The sequence below is a fragment of the Hyla sarda genome, chromosome 7 (genome assembly GCF_029499605.1).
Source record: "Hyla sarda isolate aHylSar1 chromosome 7, aHylSar1.hap1, whole genome shotgun sequence".
In the NCBI taxonomy this organism is placed as follows: domain Eukaryota; kingdom Metazoa; phylum Chordata; class Amphibia; order Anura; family Hylidae; genus Hyla; species Hyla sarda.
The window spans coordinates 171,905,225-171,929,014 of record NC_079195.1 but is presented as its reverse complement, the minus strand read 5'-3'; the positions used below and the strand labels follow the sequence as shown (position 1 = coordinate 171,929,014).

At 43.5% G+C, this 23,790-nt stretch overlaps 1 protein-coding gene across 10 annotated transcripts in view; it reads right to left on the bottom strand.

Moving 5' to 3' along the window:
- LOC130282731 (leucine-rich melanocyte differentiation-associated protein-like) overlaps positions 1-23,790 on the bottom strand; it is a 545,347-nt gene that overhangs the window by 337,477 nt on the left and 184,080 nt on the right. Inside the window, exon 3 of one of the 10 annotated variants that reach the window (XR_008846503.1) lies at positions 5,488-5,588. The exons of the other annotated variants lie outside the window; for them this stretch is intronic. The gene's annotated coding sequence lies outside the window, so the exon portion shown is untranslated. Of the gene's footprint in view, positions 1-5,487; positions 5,589-23,790 lie in introns of those variants that run through there. 10 annotated transcript variants of the gene reach the window in all.

The window sequence follows — 23,790 nt, the reverse complement described above, 5'->3', positions numbered from 1 at the left end:
ATAGGATAAACCTCAGGATCAGGATTAATGTCTGGTAAACTTCAGAGCTGTACTTGCTATTCTGCTATTGTGAAGTCACTCTGTGCAAATTACATTACTTATCCTGTACAAGGATCAGATTGTAGTGTGTATATACACAGCGACTTCAGACCAGTACAGTCACTACTGTAGCCCTCTCATCATGCTCCCTCCCAGATTTATTTGTCAGTGTTGCACCCCTGACACCTGTGCACCACTAGATCGACAGGGGATTGGCCAGTTTACACAGTTAACTCTTCCCTATACCTCCCCTGACATGACTCTCCCTCCTCTGTTTGGTTGACGCCTCTCACCTACCCAGAACTTCCTCTGGGTATTCGATATTCTGCCAGACCTCACATGAATAAGCATTACGGCAACCGACATTATGGATTTTTTTTAATGCATACCCAGAGGAAAATTGTTGCGTAACCCCTGGAAGTATGCATATCACAGATAGAAGCAGCTGCAGTAGGGGATTTGAACAAGCACTTGCATGTACAGTACACTGCAGTGCTATTCGACTACAATTTACTGTCAATTTACTAATCTAATTTTTTACCTTGCCTAAGGGTGATGAAGGGGATCACACCTTTTCATTCAACCTTCTAGATTTTGCATTAACCATTGACATCTAGGGGGTAAAATAACTGGGAATTGAATTATTTCTGGTTATAGATACAGTGTCAGGAGTATAACACAGCCAGCACTCGCTAGGTATAGTGTTTCTGAGTCTAAACCATACTTCCTTCCTTAACCCCTTAAGGACCCAGACAATTTTCAATGTAGGACCCGGCCATTTTTTGCACATCTGACCACAGTCACTTTAAGCATTTATAACTCTGGGATGTTTTTACCTTTCATTCTGATTCTGAGATTGTTTTTTCGTGACATAATCTACTTTAGTTTAGTGGTAACATTTTGTCGATACTTGCATCATTTCTTGTTGAAAAATTCCAAAATTTGATGAAAAAATAGCAAATTTTGCTTTTTTTTTATTTTTTTAAAGCTCTCTGCTTGTAAGGAAAATGAATATTCCAAATAAATTATATATTGATTCACATAAACAATATGTCTACTTTTTGTTGGCATCATAAAGTGGACATGTTTTTACTTGTGGAGGACATCAGAGGGCTTCAAAGTATAGCAGCAATTTTCGAATTTTTCACAACATTTTCAAAATCGAAATTTTTCAGGGACCAGTTCAGTTTTGAAGTGGATTTGAAGGGCCTTTATATTAGAAATACCCCATAAATGACCCCATTATAAAAACTGAACCCTCAAAGTATTCAAAGTGACATTCAAAAGGTAGCAGCTAATTGAAGGAGAAAATTCAAAATCCAAAATGTTTGCTCTGCGGGCGAAATACAATGCTCAGAAGAGAAGGAGCGCCATTGGGCTTTTGAAAAGAAAATGTTTCCGGAATTGAAGGCCACGTGTGTTTACAAAGCCCCCATAGTGCCAGAACCCCCCACACGTGATCCTATTTTGGAAACTACACCCCTCACAGAATTTAATAAGGGGTGCAGTGAGTATTTACACCCCACTGGCGTTTGACAGATCTTTGGAACAGTGGGCTGTGCAAATGAAAAATTCCCTGGGTATTTCTGCGTTTGTGTCAGAACCGCTGTAAAATCAGCCACCCCTGTGCAAATCACCAATTTAGGCCTTAAATGTACATAGTGCACTCTCCCTCCTGAGCTTTGTTGTGCTCCCGCAGAGCATTTTACGCCCATTTATGGGGTATTTCCGTACTCAGGAGAAATTGCGTTGAAAACTTTGGGGGTCATTTTTACCTTTTAACGCTTGTGAAAATAAAAAGTATGTGGCAACACCAGCATGTTAGTGTACAATTTTTTATTTTTTTACACTAACAAGCTGGTGTAGCCCCCAACTTTTCCTTTTCATAAGGGGTAAAAGGAGAAAAAGCCCCCCAAAATTTGTAGTGCAATTTCTCCCGAGAACAGAAATACCCCATTTGTGGCCCTAAACTGTTTCCTTGAAATACGACAGGGCTCCGAAGTGAGAGAGCGCCATGCGCATTTGAGGACTAAATTAGGGATTGCATAGGGGTGAACATAAGGGTATTCTATGCCAGTGATTCCCAAACAGGGTGCCTCCAGCTGTTGCTAAACTCCCAGCATGCCCTGACAGTCAGAGGCTGTCTGGAATTGCTGGGAGTTGTTGTTTTGCAACAGCTGGAGGCTCCATTTTGGAAACACTGCCATACAATAAGTTTTTCATTTTTATTGGGGGGGACAGTGTAAGGGGGTGTATATGTTGTGTTTTACCCTTTATTATGTGTTAGTCTAGTGTATTGTTTTTAGGGTACATTCGCACTGGCGGGTTACGGTGAGTTTCCCGCAGCTCAAACTTCAAGCAGGAAACTTCTGTAAACCTGCCCATGTGAATGTACCCTGTACATTCACATGGAGGGGGGGGGGGGGGCAAACCTCCAGCTGTTTCAAAACAACAACTCTCAGCATGTACTGACAGACCGTGCATGCTGGGAGTTGTACTTTTGAAACAGCTGGAGGCACACTGGGTGGAAAACCTTCAGTTAGGTTCTGTTACCTAACTCAGTATTTTGCAACCAGTGTGTCTCCAGCTGTTTCAAAACTACAACTCCCAGCATGTACTGATCGCCGAAGGGCATGCTGGGAGATGTAGTTATGCAACAGCTGGAAGTATGCAACTACAACTCCTAGCATGCAGACAGCTGTTTGCTGTTTGGGCATGCTGGGATTTGCAGTTTTGCAACATCTGGAGGGCTACAGTTTAGAGACCAGTGCACAGTGATCTCCAAACTGTGGCCCTCCAGATGTTGCAAAACTACAAATCCCAGCATGCACAGACAGCAAACTGCTGTGTGGGCATGCTAGGAGTTGTAGTTTTACAAGATCTAGAGGGCTACAGTTTGGAGATCACTGTGCAGTGGTCTCTAAACTGTAGACCTCCAGCTGTTGCAAAACTACAAATTTCAGCATGCCCAAACAGCTGTCTGGGCATGCTGGTAGTTGTAGTTTTGCAACATCTGGAGGGCTACAGTTTAGAGACCACTGTATAGTGGTCTCAAACTGTAGCCCTCCAGATGTTGCTAGGCAACTCACCGGCTTCCGTAGGATCCAGCCACATGACATCGCCGCCCGCCGATCCCAGTCGCCCGCAGCCTCCGCAGATCGGTAAATGACCTTCGGCGCCGGTGCCTGTCGGTTTCCCCGTCCTGCCCCGCCTATTGTGGGTGGGCAGAACGGGGAAACCAAAATTAAAGCCCCCCCCCAGCTCACGATTTGCTATTGATCGTCACGTCTATATGACCAATAGCAGGGATAGGAGGGGTGGCACCCTTCAGGGGGATAGTGGGTGTCTCGGACAACCGCGATCCCCCTTATATTCAGGGTCACCATAGACACGTGATGACCCGGAATCGCGCAAATCACCGGTGTGAATTCACCGGTGATTTGCCGCGATCGCCGACATGGGGGGTCTGATGACACTGTGGGGTGCCTGCTGATGTCATGATCACAGTGCTCTCTGCTGACCTCTGCTGTCCATTTTAGGAACTGTCCAGAGCAGCATATGTTTGCTATGGGGATTTTCTTCAGCTCTGGACAGTTCCTAAAATGGACAGCAGAGGTCAGCAGACAGCACTGTGGTCATGACATCAAAGGAAATGCATTTCTTTTTTGGATTTCTCTTTAGTATACAGGCCCTAAAAAGTACTGGAAGGATTAAGATTTTTTAATAGAAGTTATTTACAAATCTGTTTAACTTTCTGGCACCAGTTTATTTAAAAAAAAAAAAAAAAAAGTTTTCCACGGGAGTACCCCTTTCACCTAGCTATTAGAAGATAAACCGGCATGAGTTAACCCCTTAAGGACCAAGCCCATTTTGACCTTAAGGATTAATATAACTTTACTGTGAGAGTAGTCGATGCATGGAATAGCCTTCCTGCAGAAGTGGTCGCTGCAAATACAGTGAAGAAGTTTAAACATGCATGGGATAAGCATAAGGCTATCCTTTATATAAGATAGGGGCAGGGACTGTTGATAGGATTCAGATTATTGGGCAGTCTAGATTGGCCAAATGGTTCTTATCTGCCGACACATTCTATAAGGACCAGGCCAATTTAGTTTTTGCGTTTTAAATTATTCCTCCTCACCTTCTAAAATACATTTTTTTTTTTTTTTTGCATGACCAATTGTACTTGAAACTTCTCATTTCACCCAAAAAATGTATGGCGAACCCAAAGAACTATTTTTTTAGGGAGGAAATTTTAATGAAAACCACAATTTTGCACATTTTGGAGGGTTTCGTTTTCACACTGTACACTTTACGGTAAAAATGACATGTGTTCTTTATTCCGTTATTCATATTATTCAATATGATTAAAATGTCCATGGCTAGATACTTTTCTATATTTGTACCGCTTAAAAAAATCTCAAACTTTTAGTACAAAATCAGTAATGTAAAATTGCCCTATTTTGACCACCTATAACTTTTTCCTTTTTCCGTATATGGGGCGGTATGAGGGCTCTTTTTTTGCGCCATCATCTGTACTTTTTATCGATACCACATTTGCATATATAAAACTTTTAGATGACTTTTTATTAAAAAAAATTTGGAATAAAATGTGACAAAAAAGCAGCATATTTGGATTTTTTTTATTTTTTACATTTATGCCGTTCAACGTACGGGATCATTAACATTATATTTTGATAGTTGTGGCATTTACGCACGCGGCGGAGAGGATTTTTTCATTTCATTTTAAAAAAATGTATCTACTTTATTAAATTTTTTTACACTTTTTATCTATAGCAATCAGTTGATTGCTAACACTGTTCAGTGCTATGCATAGGGCAGAGCACTGATCAGCTATATCGGCTATCTTCTGCTCTGGTCTGCTCGATCTCAGACCAAAGCAGAAGACCCCGGGAGACGGCCGAAGGCAGCTGAGGGGACCTCCGTCCGCCATTAAAGATGATCGGATCACTGCGGCAGCGCTGCAGGCGATCCGATCATCTATTTTAACATGTGCATTGCCGCAGATGCCATGATCTGTATTGATCACGGCATCTGAGGGGTTAATGGTGAACATTTGCGCGATATCGGATGTCGGCCATTAGGATGTACATTTAAGTCCATGGTCGTTAAGGGGTTAAGATAAAAATAAATGAACAAATAATACTATAAATTTAAGGCAGAAAGAAAAATTATATGACAGTTTCCATCTTGACAATTGTAAAGTAAATCAAAAGCCAAAGACAGCGTCATTTTTAAGAACATGTGACACGTTTAAATCAGTCTTATTTGAAAAATCAATTAGGCTTTAATTAGAAATTGCCATAAAAAGCTGCCAATCACTAAGGGCAACGTTAGAGCCAACTCTGTCTTCAGGCTGTGCCAAAAATGCTTTTCTTAATGCATTTATCTATTTATCCAAGTGCTAACAATATAAATTACCTATTTGAAACAGTGTTAAGCATCTTTAATTCCACATTAACTTTTCAAATAGCCATTTCAATCTGTGCTTTAGTCCCGTGCGTTCTTCCTGTACTGAAATGTATGCCCTTCTTTTGTTGGAAATGATGATGTCACATACAATGAAAATTATTGCAATATTAAGATTTACAATACATATTTTAACAGATTTATTTTTGCAGTTAAATTAATTACAACATTATTATTAAGATTACTATAATTGCCTTTCACGATAAATGTATTTATTCAAACAGAATTGTTTATAAAACAAAGTAAAAAATGAAAACAATAAAGATTGACTTGTCAGACAGGTAGTGGCTAGGCTATAAAAGTCTTAGCCCACAAGCTAGATGAGCATGCATGAGCTTTACTGCATCAATGTTATTTTTGGATAGTTAAATTTTCCTGCAGTTAGTATTACACAGCATTTAAGGTTCCCAAGTGGTGTTTTATCCACTTCTATGTCCATATAGAGCTTAAAAGCATGGACAATTTAACAAAACCACAGGCCACCAGTAGCAAACTCCAATGAACACTAGCTATCTGGCTCCTTATTTTTCCAGCAATCATATTTTCTTTGCACCCATCAAGGACCTCTTTCATATCTTACTTTACAGGTAGTATTCTCTAAACATCAGCTTTAGCTCCAGTTACGGAGTCTCCGAAACGTATTAAGATTTAATGCCAAGCCAGAAGTCTCCTAAGATGGGTCCTCTTCCCTTCTGGGGAAATTCTGGCTTGGCAACAAATTTAAATCAGTTTTGGAGACTCCATAACTGGAGCTAAAGCTGATGTTTAGGGAATGCTACCTGTAAAGGTGGTGTTACTGAGCATCTTTGCATATTCCTTTTCCCAGAATTCCCAGTGGAGTACTATGGCCTTTGAATCTCCACACATCAGAAATGGTGTCTCCGTAAGTAGAGTACTTACCCCTTTTGTGTAAATCAATGTCAAAACATCCACAACGCAATATATTTTCATTTTTTTTTATTATGCTGCCTATCAACTTGCCTACTCAAACCTCCAGCAATCTATACAAAGATGTTTATAGAGAGGTTGGCCTTAGGCTTTCACATCTTAGTTATCATAAGCCCAGTTAAGAGGTTTGACAATGAATAGTTCAACTGGAGAAACAATGAGAAACAAATTTAATCTTGCAGAATTTTAAATGTAGCACTCAATAAAAAATATATCCTCACATATTTAAAATGCAGTAAAACAAACTATTTATTTATATATAGATATATATCTATATAATCTATATATACATACACAATCATGGCCGTAAATGTTGGCACCCCTGACATTTTTCAAGAAAATGAAGTATTTCTCACAGAAAAGGATTGCAGTAAAACATGTTTTGCTACACATGTTTATTCCCTTTGTGTGTATTGGAACTAAACCAAAAAGGGGTGTAGGGGGTGACAAACGGGTGTACATGGGTTACAGATGGGTGTAGAAGAGTGTACAAGGGTGACAGAGGGGCGTAGGGGTGACAAAGGGGTGTACATGGGTGACAGATGGGTGTAGAGAGTGTGAATGGGTGGCAGAGGGGTGTGGAGGAGTTTACATAGATGGCAGAGGGGTGTACATGGGTGACAGAGAGGCGTAGGGGGTGACAAAGGGGTGTACATGGGTGACATACGGGTGTAGAGGAGTGTGCATGGGTGAAAGAGGGGCGTAGGGGGGAAAGAGAGGTGTACATGGGTGTAGGAGAGTGTAAATGGGTGACAGAGTGGCATAGGGGGTGAAAGAGGAATGTACATTGGTGAACAAGAGTGTACATGGGTGACAGAGGGGTGTAGAAGAGTGTACATGGGTGACAGAGGGGCGTACATGGGTGACAGAGGGGTGTAGGGGGTGACAGAGGGTTGTAGAGGAGTACACATGGGTGACAGAGGAGTGTAGGGGGTGACAGAGGGGTGTAGAAGAGTGTGCATGGGTGACAGAGGGGTGTACATGGGTAACAGAGGGGTGTAGAGGAGTGTACATGCGTGACAGAGGGGTGTAGAGGAGTGTACATGGGTAACAGAGGGGTGTAGAGGGGTGTGCATGGGTGGCAGAGGGGAGTAGAGGAGTGTACATGGGTGGCAGAGGGGTGTAGAGGAGTGTACATGGGTGTAGAGGGGTGTACATGGGTGGCAGAGGGGCGTAGAGGAGTGTACATGGGTGACAGAGGAGCATAGGGGGGTAACAAAGGGGTGTACATGGGTGACAGATGGGTGTAGAGAGTGTAAATGGGTGGCAGAGGGGTGTAGAGGAGTTTACATAGATGGCAGAGGGGTGTACATGGGTGACAGAGGGGTGTAGAAGAGTACATGGGTGACAGAGAGGCATAGGGGTGACAAAGGGGTGTACATGGGTGACAGATGGGTGTAGAGGAGTGTGCCTGGGTGACAGAGAGGTGTAGGGGGTGACAAAGGGGTGTACATGGGTGACAGATGGGTGTAGAGAGTGTAAATGGGTGGCAGAGGGGTGTAGAGGAGTTTACATAGATGGCAGAGGGGTGTACATGGGTGACAGAGGGGTGTAGAAGAGTACTTGGGTGACAGAGAGGCGTAGGGGGTGACAAAGGGGTGTACATGGGTGACAGAGAGGCGTAGGGGGTGACAAAGGGGTGTACATGGGTGACAGATGGGTGTAGAGGAGTGTGCATGGGTGACAGAGAGGTGTACATGGTTGAAAGAGGGGCGTAGAGGGGGGAAAGAGGGGTGTACATGGGTGTAGAAGAGTGTAAATGGGTGACAGAGGGGCGTGGGGGGTGAAAGAGGGGTGTACATGGGTGAACAAGAGTGTACATGGGTGACAGAGAGGTGTAGAAGAGTGCACATGGGTGACAGAGGGGTGTACATGGGTGACAGAGGGGTGTAGGGGGTAACAGAGGGTTGTAGAGGAGTGTACATGGGTGACAGAGGAGTGTAGGGGGTGACAGAGGGGTGTGGAAGAGTGTGCATGGGTGACAGAGGGGTGTACATGGGTGACAGAGGGGTGTAGAGGAGTGTACATGGGTGGAAGTGAGGTGTAGAGGAGTGTACAGGGGTGGCAGAGGGGTGTAGAGGAGTGTACATGGATGACAGGGGGGTGTATATGGGTGTAGAAGAGTGTACATAGGTGACGGGGGCGTAGGGGGTGACAGAGGGGTGTAGAGGAGTGTACATGGGTGGCAGAGGGGTGTAGAGGAGCATACATTGGTGACAGGGGGCGTAGGGGGTGACAGAGGGGTGTAGAAGAGTGTCCATGGGTGATAGAGGGGTGTAGAGGAGTGTATATGGGTGGTAAAGTGGTGTAGAGGAGTATACATGGGTGGTAGAGGGGTGTAGAGAGGTGTAGATGGGTGTAGAAGAGTGAACATGGGTGACGGGGGCGTAGGGGGTGACAGAGGGGTGAACAGGTGTGACAAGGTGGTAACAGAGGGGTGGACAGGTGTGACAAAGGGACAGAGGGGTAAATAGGGGATGGACATGGGTGACAGGGATGTGGTCAAGGGTGGACAATAGAGAATGAACATGGGTGACAGGGGGATGGACAGGGGTGACAGAGAGGTGGATAGGGGGGTGGCCAAGGTGGACATGGATGACAGGAGGGTGACAAGGGGTAAAAGAGGGGTGGACATGAGTGACAGAGAAGGGTGGACTGGGGTGAAAGGGACAGAGGGGTGAATAGGGGGGGTGTGGACATGGGTGATAGGGGGTAGACTGGGGGGTGGACAGGGGGGTGAACATGGGTGACAGGGGGGTGGACAAGGGAGACAGGGGGCGTGAACAGTTGTTAGGGGTGAATAGGGGGTGGACATGGGTGACAGAGGGGTAGACTGGGGGGGGGGGGGTAGTCAGAGGGTTTTCCGGGGGGGGGGGGGGAACATTGGTGACAGCGGTGACAGAAGGGCGGCCAAGGTGGACATGGATGACAGGGGGGATGGACATGGGAGACAGGGGGAATGGACAAGGATAACAAGGGGGTTAAAAGGGGTGACAGGGGTGAACAAGGGTTGAATAGGGGTGTGGACATGGGTGACAGGAGGTAGATTGGGGGGAAGACTGGGGGTGAACATGGGTGACAGGGGGGGTGGACATGGGAGACAGGGGGTGGCCAAGGTGCACATGGATGACAGGGGTGGACATGGGAGGGTGGACAGGCGTGACAGGGGGGGGGGGGTGACAAGGGACAGAGGGGTGAATAGGGGGTGGACATGGGTGACAGGGTAGACTGGGGGGTGGACAGGGAAGGTGAACATGGGTGACAGGGATGAACAGAGGGGGTGGACAAGGCAGACATGGATGACAGGAGGGTGGACATTAATGACATTAATGGTGTCCCAGTACCGTATCCTATCCGGTACCTGTGTATATGGGTCCCCTTAGCCAGAGTCCCTAGGACGTCGGGGTCCCCATTGTCTAGTTCACCCCTGGTCACCTCTCATCCAGATAGTTATTGCCCTAATAGTTTACTTAGGAACCATGTAAATATTATATCTATGCCTATATATATTGTTAATTACCTGTCCATAGCGTAGCAGGACCTGCGGGTCACGTGGTCAGCTGAACTCTATGGTATTTCTGCTTAAGGACCTTTGGAGGTCCTTGTGACGTAGTCAATCCCATTACGCTGTGTAACAGTGAGTGACAGAAGTTCGGATTCGCCCCGCCCCTGCCCATATAAGGGAGCGGCGGCCATTGTTCGCTCTCTTGTTCCCGGGCTGTCAAACAAGCAGGATCTGCGCAGCTGTTTATCGCAGTGAGTTAGGCCTGAGCCTTGCAGCAACGGCTGATATATCTAGGATCGCGAGTGCATCAATCCCTAAGCACTCTGCAGGATCACAGGACCTTATCTATCCCCTAAATCCGGATGGATCTGCAATAATTACCCTAAATTCAGAGACTTTAATTTATTTCAAGGTCCGCAACAATTGTCAGTCATTGAGGTATATGGAGACTGTTTGATTGAGACTGTTACTACTTTGTGGATGTACCATGCAAGCTGTTAAGTAAAGTTTATGCAAGTTCACATTCATCTACCTTGTGGACCTTCAGTCTTTATTCTTATGCACCTGTCGTTACTGGGAAGGGCGGCGATAGGCCAGAGAATCATCTCAGCATACTAGCCCTAAGCCTGGTGTCACGAACTATAGGGTTAACATTAACCCCTCAATTACTGTAACAATACTTCCACTACCAATACCCCCCAAGGGCTACCACACATGGGTGAGGTAAAAGAGCGGTGGAAAGGGTACAATACCTTAAGCAAGCCGGCATGGGGCGCAGCTTGCAGTTCCACGGGATCTTCCCCACTTCGGTGTAGCAGGGTACCATTTTCGGCTCAGGGGGGAGGGGACGGAGGGGGACGCAGGGGGCGGTGGGGGACGCAGAGAGACGATGTGTGCACAGTACGCACGCAGGCTTCCCTTACCCCCTGTGGCGCAGTGAGTCACAGGAGCGCAGGCTAGGACGGGAAATAAAGAATTCACAGCAAAATCCTGCGTCACCCGGTTGGGAATCACTGGTGTGGTAACTTGAGAACCAAAATTGTGGAAAAATATCAACAATCTCTAAGTCACAATTGCATCTCCAGAGATATAGATTTGCCTTTGTCCATAGTGCACAACATTATCAATTAGTTTGCAACCCATGGCACTGTAGCTAATCTCCCTGGGCATGGATGGAAGATAAATATTTATGAAAGGTGTCAATGCAGGATAGCCCCAAACAAGTTCAAAAGATATTCAAGCTGTCCTGCAGGCTCAGGGAGCATCAGTGTCAGCTCGAACTATCCGTCGACATTTAAATTAAATGAAACGCTATGGCAGGAGACCCATGGGGACCCCACTGCTGACACAGAGACATAAAAAAGCAAGACTACATTTTGCCAAAATGAACTTGAGTAAGCCAAAATCCTTCTGGGGAAAACGTCTTGTGGACAGATGAGACCAAGATAGAGCTTTTTGTTAAAGCACATCATTCTACTGTTTAACAAAAACGGAATGAGGCGTATCAAGAAAGGAACACAGTACCTACAGTGAAATATGGTAGAGGTTCAATTATGTTTGGGGTTGTTTTGCTGCCTCTGGCACTGGGTGCCTTGAATGTGTGCAAGGTATCATGAAATCTGAGAATTACCAATGGATTTTGGGTCGCACTGTACAGCCCAGTGTCAGAAAGCTGGGTTTGCGTCCAAGATCTTGGGTCTTCCAGCAGGACAATGACCCCAAACCATACGTCAAAAAGCATCCAAAAATGGATGGCAACAAAGCGCTGGAGAGTTCTGAAGTGGCCAGCAATGAGTCCAGATCTAAATCCCATTGAACACCTGTGGAGAGATCTTAAAATTTCTGTTGGGAAAAGGCGCCCTTCCAATAAGAGAGACCTGGAGCAGTTTGCAAAGGAAGAGTGGTCCAACATTCCGGCTGAGAGGTGTAAGAAGCTTATTGATGGTTATAGGAAGTGATTGATTTCAGTAATTTTTTCCAAAGGGTGTGCAACCAAATATTAAGTAAAAGGGTGCCAATAATTATGTCCAGCCCAATTTTTGCAGTTTGGTGTGATATTATGTTCAATTTGCTTTTTTTCCTCCCATTTTTGGTTTAGTTCCAATACACACAAAGGGTATAAACATGTGTATAACAAAACATGTATTACTGCAATCCTTTTCTGTGAGAAATACTTCATTTTCTTGAAAAATTTCAGGGGTGCCAACATTTACGGCCATGACAATGTACATACATATATATATATATATATATATATATATACACATACACACGCATTTTATAAAGCTTAAATGAGCTCTGTCAGATCAAAAACTTTTTATATGTTGTACATCTTGGCAAAACATTAATCTTTCTAATATACTTCATAAGAAAATGTTAATTACTTTTTATAGAAACCATGGCACTCTGCTTTGCTCTCTCCTCTCTGATAGTACTCCACTGTGCTCTCTCTCTCCTGTCTGATAGCACTCCTCTGTGCTCTCTCCTGTCTGATAATACTCCTCTGTGCCCTCTCTTATCCTATCAGACAGGAAAGAGCACAGAGGAGTGTTAGCCCAATCTCACTTACTGGACTTTGTCCATGCCTGTGTTTCAGCTTGGACAAAGCCTTGATTTTATAAGCCATGATTTCTATAAGAAAGGAAATAAAATGTTCATAATGAAGTATATTAGAAAGGTTAATGTTTTGCCAAGATGTACAACATATAAAAAGTTTTTGTATCTGACAGTGCCCATTTAAATCATGGAATGTTGAATATGTGGCATAAAAAGGGAGTTTTTCCTTGCTCCAATCTTAGGTTTGGTTAAAGGGGTATTCCAGGCCAAAACTTTTTTATATATATAAACTGGCTCCGGAAAGTTAAACAGATTTGTAAATTACTTCTATTAAAAAATCTTAATCCTTCCAATCGTTATTAGCTTCTGAAGTTGAGTTGCTGTTTTCTGTCTAACTGCTTTCTGATGACTCACGTCCCAGGAGCTGTGCCGCTCCTATGGGGATATTCTGCCATCATGCACAGCTCCAGGGATGTGACATCATCATTGAGCAGTTAGACAGAAAACTTCAGAAGCTAATAACTATTGGAAGGATTAAGATTTTTTAATAGAAGTAATTTACAAATCTGTTTAACTTTCCGGAGCCAGTTGATATATAAAAAAAAAGTTTTTGCCTGGAATACCCCTTTAAAATGTTGTGGCTGCATGTTGGCTGACACAATGTTAATTTGTATGGCAATGTGGTTTTCAAACTGACCACTGCTGCAACCAGATTGTTAATAGAAGTCTAATTTAGCAGCAGTTTTACCCCCAGTACCACCTGGCTATTAATTTTAACTGCTTTTAGCTGCTATTAATTAGGGGATTTAAAAAACATGCAAGTCGGCAGAGTTTCAACCACATAATGGCCTATATAGGTAGACCGAACTTTAACACACAGCAAACCAATGAAAGCAGAGAGGATAAACTACAGGTAAAATAGTTTTTTCCCCACTTCTGCTAGTGGTGCTGAGAATGTTTTTATGTTCTTCCTCATGTCCTTTCAATAAGGTACACCTCAGTAAATTGCTTTATGTTTTCTATAAAACCCTTTGATCTTGTTGACAGTTTGGTTGTATTAGTGAGAGTGCTATGGTTAATCCTTAGCTTAACTCATTCTGTGTGGCACAGCCAGAGGCCTTTTCCAATAGTAATCTGTCAGTAGAGGCTAAACCTTAATCAAACAGGCGAGTAGATGCTGAGAGCAAAGCAACAAGCTGCAGAAGGGCATCCTGGGGCCTTATCATTGTTTGAGGCTTGTGCCTAAGAATTGTTAAAATCTTATGAAATATTTAAACTTTCCTAATAAAATGATCTGTATGCATTTAAACGGGCAAACCTTGCAAGCAAAATAGATTGAAGCAAGTATCTAGACCTTAGGCTGTTACCTATCCAGTTTTCTCTTGGCCATACGATTGAATATACCATTCATTTTGATAATAATTAATAATACAATTTAATAACAATAATGTAATAATATTTGTTTTCGTAAGAATAAGGATAAATAGGTGGATTCAAGGAAAAAATATATAGAAAAAATTAGAGGTGCACAGAAAGGCAATGTCCTAGATTTATCTACTGTTTGAGAACAAAATGTGTCTGATTTACCCATAAAAACCAATAACATCTCAGCTTTCATTTTACTAAAGCAATCTGAGAAAGCTGAGCTGTGACTGGTTGCTATGCGCAAATCTGACATGTTTTTCTCCTCAAACAGATTGATAAGTTCTTGTCCAATCAATCAGTTTTATACTGGCTAAACTGAGGTGCAGATTCTAAGGAATCTAATAATTCATAAGATAGTATGGACTTACAGTAACATTTGAAAAACATGGTTTCCTGTGTAGTCACTAGTTATGAATAGAATATACTAGAAATGTCTGTCTCAAACAATGAATATTGGCAGAAAAAAGGCAAAGTCAGGAACGAAGCTTGGGGTCATTACCGGAAAAGCAATCAGGATGTGACAAACCTGAAGATAAGACAAGAACAATATTAGAAGATGCACCAGGAGTCAAACAAGGTGGTCCCACTACAAGTACCAGTAAACAAATCTAAGCAGAACTAAAGGTAGAATTTAGAGGCAAGGCTACAGTGAAGGTCAGGGTGAGATCCAAGATCAAATACATGCTAACTAATGGAGGACCCAAGAACTGCATCAGTCACCACTCACATCAAGAAGCTCAGATGGTGTTTAAAAGCAAGGGAAAGCAGCCAAAAGCGGGAGATCTCACAGGAGTGGGGAGTAACAGGTTGCACACAGATTGTTTACAAAATGGTTTAAAAAAACCAAAAAAACACTACATCTATGTCTTCTCAATAAAAATGTGGCAAGGAGATAAATACAACCTAAGAAACCTAATATAATGATTACTCATATTCAAGAATATTATAGATCGTGTTCTCATAACATTAACCTGTTCAAGAGGCAGGGCGTACATGTACGCCCTACTTCCAGAGTCCTTAAAAACGAAGGGCGTACCTGTACAACCTGAGTCCCGTTACCGGTCTTTAAAGCGTTCTCACGAGCAGAGAACACTTTAAATACGGTGGGTCCCATCTGCTATCAGTAGTCAGGACCCAGGGTTAATGCTGGGCACTGCAGATTGGGCCGATGAAAATGTGGTGGATTTCAGCTGAGGAAAACCAGACAGATCAGAGCATGTGTAAGAAAAGGAAACTGTAGGGAAAGTGGAAAATGTAGGGAAACCTTAGTAAATACCGTGGAAAATAAATAGTAGCAAATTAAAACCCACAAAGAAACCTACACTCTTAGTAAATGAGTATGTTATTTCCTATCAACAGGATAGAGGATAACAAGCTGATCTCTGGGGGTCTGACCGCTGGTCATGAGAATAGAGGAAAAACTACAATGTACTCCACTGCACAGACATACAGTGGGGTACATTTCCCTGTCATAGATGCCAGCCTCTGATGATATAACTATCCACATATGGACAGTTACCATATATGGACACTTCATATATAGTATATGTCCTGTTACATCATCAGAACATCTCTGAGGAAGCCAGTCAAGTCAGTTTCTCCCTCATGTGTCAGATAGCTGTAAGCACCTCTGAAAGGAGCTCTGGAGGAAGGAGGTGGTCTCTGCAATTTTGCCTCAGGAACCTCCAGTGAAAGTGTCCATACCTGTACAGTGATGCCACAGCAGCTTCCTGACATATCCAATAAATTGATACATATGAGTAATATAGCATCTGTTTTACTGATTAATAATTTTTTTTTTAATATGATATCCTCTATGATATCCTATATTTTTTTGCAGTGCATTTGCGTAAACTGTCCAAATGGTGGAAAAAAGGCCCTTATTTTACCTTTTCCTGAAAACACCTTTAGGGTGCATTCACGCACACAGGATCCACTGTGGATATGAAGTTGCGCAATTGCGGATCCGCGGTTGTAAAATATGCAGTTGCGGATTTTACAAGGCAATAGAAAATACATAGTAATTGCCTTGTAAAATATGCAGTTGTGGATCCGCAACTGAGGATTTTACAACTTCCAGTCTGTAGCGGATCCTGTGTGTGTGTGTGTGAATGTACCCTAAGGGCTCGTTCACACAAGCAGATTTCTTTTCAGATTCGTAGCGGATCTCATGCTGCGAGTTTGAAAAGGGGCAGGGTCTCCGTGCACTACCCGCAGCAGATTTTCACCAGTGGAATCTCCGCTGTTGAGAATCCGCAGCAGACCCTATTGACTTCAATGGGACCCCGTCCCTTTCCTAACTCGCAGCAGGAGATCCACATGCGTGTTGGAAAAGAAATCTGCACATGTGAATGAGCACTTAGTTTAAATGTCGAGAACTTTCCCAATGTACATGCTAGATCTAAGGAAAAAGGAGCAGTGAGTGAGGGTTTACCTAACAAATGTGTGTCTATAAGTCTAAAACAATGTTGGCAAATCAATTATATAGTTTTGGAAAAGTGTATAAAACCACTACAAATGCTACAGTATTTCTGCCATAAAAACATTGCCCTCATGGATAATGCACTAGAAATGACAAAATATAAACACCCTGGTTCTCATTATCTTGTGACAGCTTTTTAACACTAAGAACAAATTTCCATGTGACACTACTAGTGCAGTATAAAAGGCAAAGCACATCTTCATTAAAGTTTCGCACATGACCAAACAAATAAATGAACCAGAAACTACTGCAGACTGGCACAACACTTGTATAAATATAATTAAGCTGTTCCACTGGTCATGGAAAAATTAATCAAATTAATACTTAGAGTCCTTACACTACACTTTCATACAGTGAGGAGCAAACTATTCCTACTTAACAAGTTACGAAAATACATATATTTTAGAGGTATCCACATATTACTGTGGCTATGTAATATTGTGTACATAGATACATTTTCCATTTATAGAGTGATAATGTCTCCCAACATACTGCCAAGGTCATAAAAAGAGCAAACTGCAAGCCCTAAAGGGGTACCCTTGGTAACACAACTTATGCCCTATCCACAGAATAGGGGACATGTGTCTGATCACAGGAAGACCGGCTGCTGGGACCTCCTACAAACTCCTGCATATGGTCCAGCTCTGAACTCCAGACCCCACCTTTGGAGACGTGCTCATGTGAGGGCCCATGCAGCAATCACTGGCTGAGAAGGAATCCAGTGATTGGCTGAGCAGGTTGTGACTCCTGCTCGTCTCCGAAGGTTGCCAAAGCCGGGCCCTCTACAAGAGATTGCGGGGGATCCCTGTGGTTGGACTCCCCAGGGATCAGACACTTATCCTCTAACCTGGAGTTAGGACAAAACTTATCTTTCCCACAGTATCTTTTCAAGGTTCCTATACACCTTAGACTAAAGTCAAAAGCAACTTGTCCCTCCCCATCAAGACCACACTAAGGCTTCATTCACACTATGTTTCGTCCATACGGGAACCAAATCCGGCTGGGAGATGGGAAAACCGGGTGCTCCCATTTCCAAGTCGGACCCGCTCCTCATCTCATTCATTTGAATGAGCTGACCGGAGTCAGATAGTGACTTCGGTCGGCTCATTTTTGCCCTGTATCTGGTTTTCTAGTCGGACTGAAAACCGTGGAATGCTGTGGTTTCCCATCTCCCAGCAGGATCCAGGCCCCATATGGACGTAACAGTGTGAATGCAGCCTAACTTTCAGGCAGTGCTGGATGTTGATGTATACAAGAAGGTTGGGAGAGGTAACATGCAGCCAACAGTTAATGAATATGTATGGACACCTTTACTGTCCATTCATTAACAATGACAGTACAGGGGTATGGAAATAAAATAAAAAAATTAAAAATAATTTCAACCAAAATAGTATGTAAATAAGGTAGTTATTAATAGAAACTTAAAGGGGTGTTCCAGGCAAAACCTTTTTTTTTTTTATATATCAACTGGCTCCGGAAAGTTAAACGGATTTGTAAATTACTTCTATTAAAAATCTTAATCCTTCCAATAGTTATTAGCTTCTGAACTTTTCTGTCTAACTGCTCAATGATGATGTCATGTCCCGGGAGCTGGGCATGATGGGAGAATATCCCCATAGGAACTGCACAGCTCCCAGGACGTTAGTCATCAGAGAGCAGTTAGACAGCAAACAACAACTCAACTTCAGAAGCTAATAACTATTGGAAGGATTAAGATTTTTTAATAGAAGTAATTTACAAATCTGTTTAACTTTCGGGAGTCAGTTGATATATAAAAAAAAGTTTTGGACTGGAATACCCCTTTAACAGGCAGACCAGTATGTCACCCCATTAGGTGGATAGGGCCCCTGATAAGTAAGTCTGCCCCATTAAGTAGGTAGTCCCCCCTTCAGGTAGGCATGTACCTTTATTAGGTAGGTACGTCCCCACATCAGGCAGGCAGGTAGGGCTCCCCTGGTATGTAAATAGGGCCCCAGATATATATGACCCCCCAGTTTGTAGAAAGGTAGGGCTTCCAAACAGAGTAGAGCTCCACCAGTAGGTAGACAGGCCACCAGATAGAAATGACCCCCATCAGGTAGGGCTCCCATTTAAATAATTATACGCCTCAAGTCAGAGCTTTCCAAATTTTTCATGGTGATGTCTTTTTAGACATGAATAGTTGTCAATTGCAGATATCACGTTGCACGTCAACAATACACAACGTAGTACCAGTATCAGCATTAGAAATGTGGCTGCTACCATCCTGTGTCGGTTCATCCCCCGCTTTATCACGCCCTGTGCCACAACTTTCCTCCCTTGATCCTCTCCTGTGCCATATCATTCCCCTGTGACATTTTATTTTCCCCCTCTGATCCCCCTGAGCCATTATATTTCAGCCTCTGATGCCCCTGTGCCATTTCATTCCATCCTCTGAGGCTCCTGTGTCATTATATTCCAGCCTCTGATGCCCCTGTGCCATTATATTCCAGCCTCTGATGCCCAGGTGCCATTATATCCCCATCTCTGATGCCCCCTGTGCCATTATATTCCCCCCTCTGCTGCCCCCTGTGCCATTATATTTCCCTCCTCTGATGCCCCATGTGCCATTATATTCCCCCCCTCTGATGCTCCCTGTGCCATTATATCCCCCCTCTGATGCCCTTTGTGCCATTATATACTGTGTCATATCCCCCTCTGATGCTCCCTGTGCCATTATATCCCCCCTCTGATGCCCTTTGTGCCATTATATACTGTGTCATATCCCCCTCTGATGCTCCCTGTGCCATTATTTTCCCCCCTTTGATGCTCCCCGTGCCAATATATCCCCCCTCTGATGCCCCATGTGCCATTATATACCCCCCTCTGATGCCTTCTTTGCCAATATATTTCATGTGCGTTCCGGAAGGTTCGTTGGTTGTTGCTGTTGCTGGACCACATCCTTGGTCCTGACAGAGGTGGGCACGATGAGTGACGTCATCGCACGCGCCTAAGCTGTCCTGCACCTACCTATACAACCAAAGATTTCTTACTTCTGCACAATAAATTTTGATAAACAATAGTTTTATGTTTGATGTCTTCATGCACTTAGCCTGGACAGCAATGGTAATGATTTTTTTTTTTTTTGTACATCTAATTGCTAGATCTGTTTTACAACCTGTACTAATACACACAGATAATGGTTGTTTACAATGGATAACATCCATAATATCTATAAAAGTTTCCATATGTTTATGTTTTGAGAAGAGTAGGTTCAGTCTACTTTATTGGTATTTCTATCTATTACAAGTGATGTGAATAAGAAACAAACCTGTTTAAGCAATAACAAAAACATTTATAAACAACAGAACAAACATCATGAAGCAGAATTGCAGAAAATATATTATTAGGAACATACTAGAACTGTAATGTGGTATTTACTTAATTAAAAGGTTTGCCAGTAATATACCCATACTAAGCCCATAAATTAAGAGATAACAATATAAAAAAAAAATTAAACAAGAAAAAAAACCCTGTTTGGGGGGTTTACACTTTTTCTTACTTGTAAATTCTTGAAGGGTAGATAATTTTTATTGCTTAAATATACAAGTTGTATAACAGAAAATGTATGACACTGCAGAATATGGGTCAGCAATGTCTGTTCAACTATTCATTTAGAACTATTCAATTAGGTCATGTAGCCCCACCAATAACAAGAAGATGATTATAGTGAATTTCCCCTTCTCATTCACTTTGTAATGTAAATATTTACACACGATGAAAAACTTTATTTTTAATGTTGTTGGTGACTAAACCCATATAATACAGTATGAAAATAGCTCAGCACTAAAACTCAGCTGTTAATTACTGTATACTGGTAATACGATCCCGAAACATGACAAGTCAATGAAATCAAACACAGTTTACATTAACATTAGACTTATAAGAAAGCTAAAAGAAAACAAAGAAAACAGCAGCTAAGATAATGCCACCCTATGAGTTAATTCAATGCTGTTCCTTGAGATTCCATTTTCAAAGACCTCAACTCAGTTCTTTTGATCTTATAGCATGTGGTGAAACCTTGTTTGTACAGCAATAGGGTGGGGCTGCCAACCTTTTAAGTATGCCAGAAAACACAGACCACCACAGAGTGGCATTCAGTGGTCTTTAGATTCAGAATCACTCAGATCCTGTTGCTGAAGTGAGTTGAACTCAAGTGCAATATATCAGCAGGAATTCAGTGCTGGGAGCAAAGAGGACAATACTTAACAGTTTGATGGCTCTACAAAATGTGTCTGTGGCTAGTAAGTTAAAGAGTAAGGCTCTGTTCACACTGCCATCATAGCACTGGGATGCATCATGCATAATTGATTAAAATAACCCATTTAACTTTTTTACCTTATTGACTATGGATACATCAAGACACAGATCAGTTTTCCTTTAGATGATTTTTCCACAAATCCATAGCAAACTGTGTATTACAGATCTGCTACTAATCTGCCACATAGTAGACTGCGGAGGATTTTTAAAATCAAACCAAGCTCACCTTTTGCTGCTACATGAAAATGTAGTTTTAGAAAAAATATTGTACTATATTTTTATGTTGATAGAAGGTGTAGTATCTAAAATCAGTGACAACTTGATAACAAAACCATTTAGTCTGTGTATTATTTTTTTCTCCAGATAGAATACACACAATGGGGGAGATTTATCAAAACCTGTCCAGAGGAAAAGTTGCCCATAGCAACCAATCAGCTCGCTTCTTTCATTTTCAACAAGGCCTCTGCAAAATGAAAGAAGCAATCTGATTGGTTGCTATGGGCAACTGGGCAACTTTTCCTTTGCACAGGTTTTGATAAATCTCCCCCAATGGCCCCAGGGGTGTGGAAATAAAAAAAAAACTACTTGTCCAAGGGACTAAAGAGGGACACAATCTACTTGTCCCTCAAGAAAATCGACTTGTCCTGGTAGATAAAATAATTTCAACCAAAATAGTCTGATCCACCCCACTAGACCACCAGGGATGGATATAAGATTCCTTTAGACACTGCTGTCAACTTAGACCGCGGTGATCTAATGGTTTAATAGCGGCCACGGTCATCGCAGCATGCCAGGCTATTAGCGGTGGGAGAGCTGTAGCTAGATCCTTTTACACCCGAGGGAAGCCCCCCCCCCCCCCCCCATCTGACCCCTATAACTCCAATTTTTCCATATACAGGGATGAGGGTAATCTTGTGTGACATGATCTGTAGTTTTTATCGGAACTTTTATTAGGAAAGGGGCTTATTCACACATATATACGCACTTCTTAAAATATTTTAATCCCTATTTTTCAGTCTTCAGGGGGACTTATATATGGAGACTTTTGACAGGATAACAGTGAACAGCGCTGTGTTACTGGGGGGAGGTTCTCCAGTTTATGTGGTGCATTTTATTTACTCTAATTTATGTGTCAGAAAATGCTGGAAGTTGCATTTAGTTACTAGATAACTACAACACCCAGCATGCCCTGATACAGCCTATGGTTGTGTGGGTGTTGCAGCATGTTGCACTGTCTATTAGTAGTACAGTTAAGGTTATAGTGTAACATGCTGGGAGTTGTAGTTTTGGTTCATGTCAGCTGCAGAGCCATAGGCTGTGCCAAGGAATACTGGGAATTGCAGTTAGTAACTACAACACCCAGCATGTTACACTTTATAGTTCTACAGTTTAGGTTATGGTGCAACATGCTGGGAGTTGTAGTTTTGGTTCGGGCGTGTTTGCGTGCATCCGTGGGGCTCTTGGTCGGCGGGCGAGTATGAAGGGGGTGAGATTCTGGGGGTGCAATTTAGTGCGGGCGGCCAGAAGCCGCTAAAAATAAATAAAATTAGATAGCACAACTGGCAGCAGCAGTGGCGTACTAAGGGGGGGGGGCGGCCCACCCGGAGGGGCGGCCCACCCCGGGTGCCGCTCACAAGGGGGGTGCCAGGGGCGGACAGACCCGCCGCAGCCGCCGCCACCACTACTGAGGATCTGGGACACTCGTCCCAGATCCCCAGCAGACAGCGGTGCCTTCTCCTGTATGCGCGGTACACGCACATACAGGGGAAGGTGTCCCCTCTGTGCGAGCCGCATCTGCAGCTACACAGAGGAGACGTGACCTCCGCCCCCACGCAGCACGCAGTACAGGCGCCGGTGACGTCACTCATCGGCGCCAGTACTGTGGAGGAGAGAAAACGCGGGCCCTGCAGCTGAGGAGATCACTGCGTGGGATATCAGGTGAGCATCCTTTTTTTATTTATTTTTAACCCTGCATATACCTATGGGGAAGGGGAGGGGGGTGGTTACTCTACATATACCTATGGGGGAAGGGGGGTTACTCTACATATACCTATAGGGGAGGAGGGGGGGGGGGGTTACTCTACATATACCTATGGGGGAGAGGGGGGGGGGGTTACTCTACATATACCTATAGGGGAGGAGGGGGGGGGGGGGTTACTCTACATATACCTATGGGGAAGGGAAGGGGGGGTTACTCTACATATACCTATGGGGAAGGGGAGGGGGGGTTACTCTACATATACCTATGGGGAAGGGGAGGGGGCGTTACTCTACAAATACCAATGGGGAAGGGGAGGGGGGGGTTACTCTACATATACCTATGGGGAAGGGGAGGGGGGTAACTCTACATATACCTATAGGGGAGGAGGGGGGTTACTCTACATATACCTATGGGGGAGGGGGGTTACTCTACATATACCTATAGGGGAGGAGGGGGGGTTACTCTACATATACCTATGGGGAAGGGGAGGGGGAGTTACTCTACATATACCTATGGGGAAGGGGAGGGGGGGTTACTCTACAAATACCAATGGGGAAGGGGAGGGGGGTTACTCTACATATACCTATGGGGAAGGGGAGGGGGGTTACTCTACATATACCTATAGGTGAGGGGGGGTTACTCTATATATACCTATGGAGAAGGGGAGGGGGGGTTACTTTACATATACCTATGGGGAAAAGGGGGGGGGGGTGTAGCTGCATATACATATGGGAAAGAGGGGGGTGTAACTACATATACCTATGGGAAAGGGGGGGGGGTGTATCTGCATATACCTATGGGAAAGGGGGGGTGTAACTGAATATACCTATGGGAAAGGGGGGGTGTATCTGCATATACCTATGGGAAAGGGGGGGGGGCGTAACTGCATATACCTATGAGGAAGAGGGGGGTGTAGCTGCATATACATTTGGGAAAGAGGGGGGTGTAACTGCATATACCTATGGAAAAGGGGGGGGGGGTGTACCTGCATATACCTATGGGAAAGGGGGGGGGGGTGTATCTGCATATACCTATGGGAAAGGGGGGGGTGTAACTGCATATACCTATGAGGAAGAAGGGGGTGTA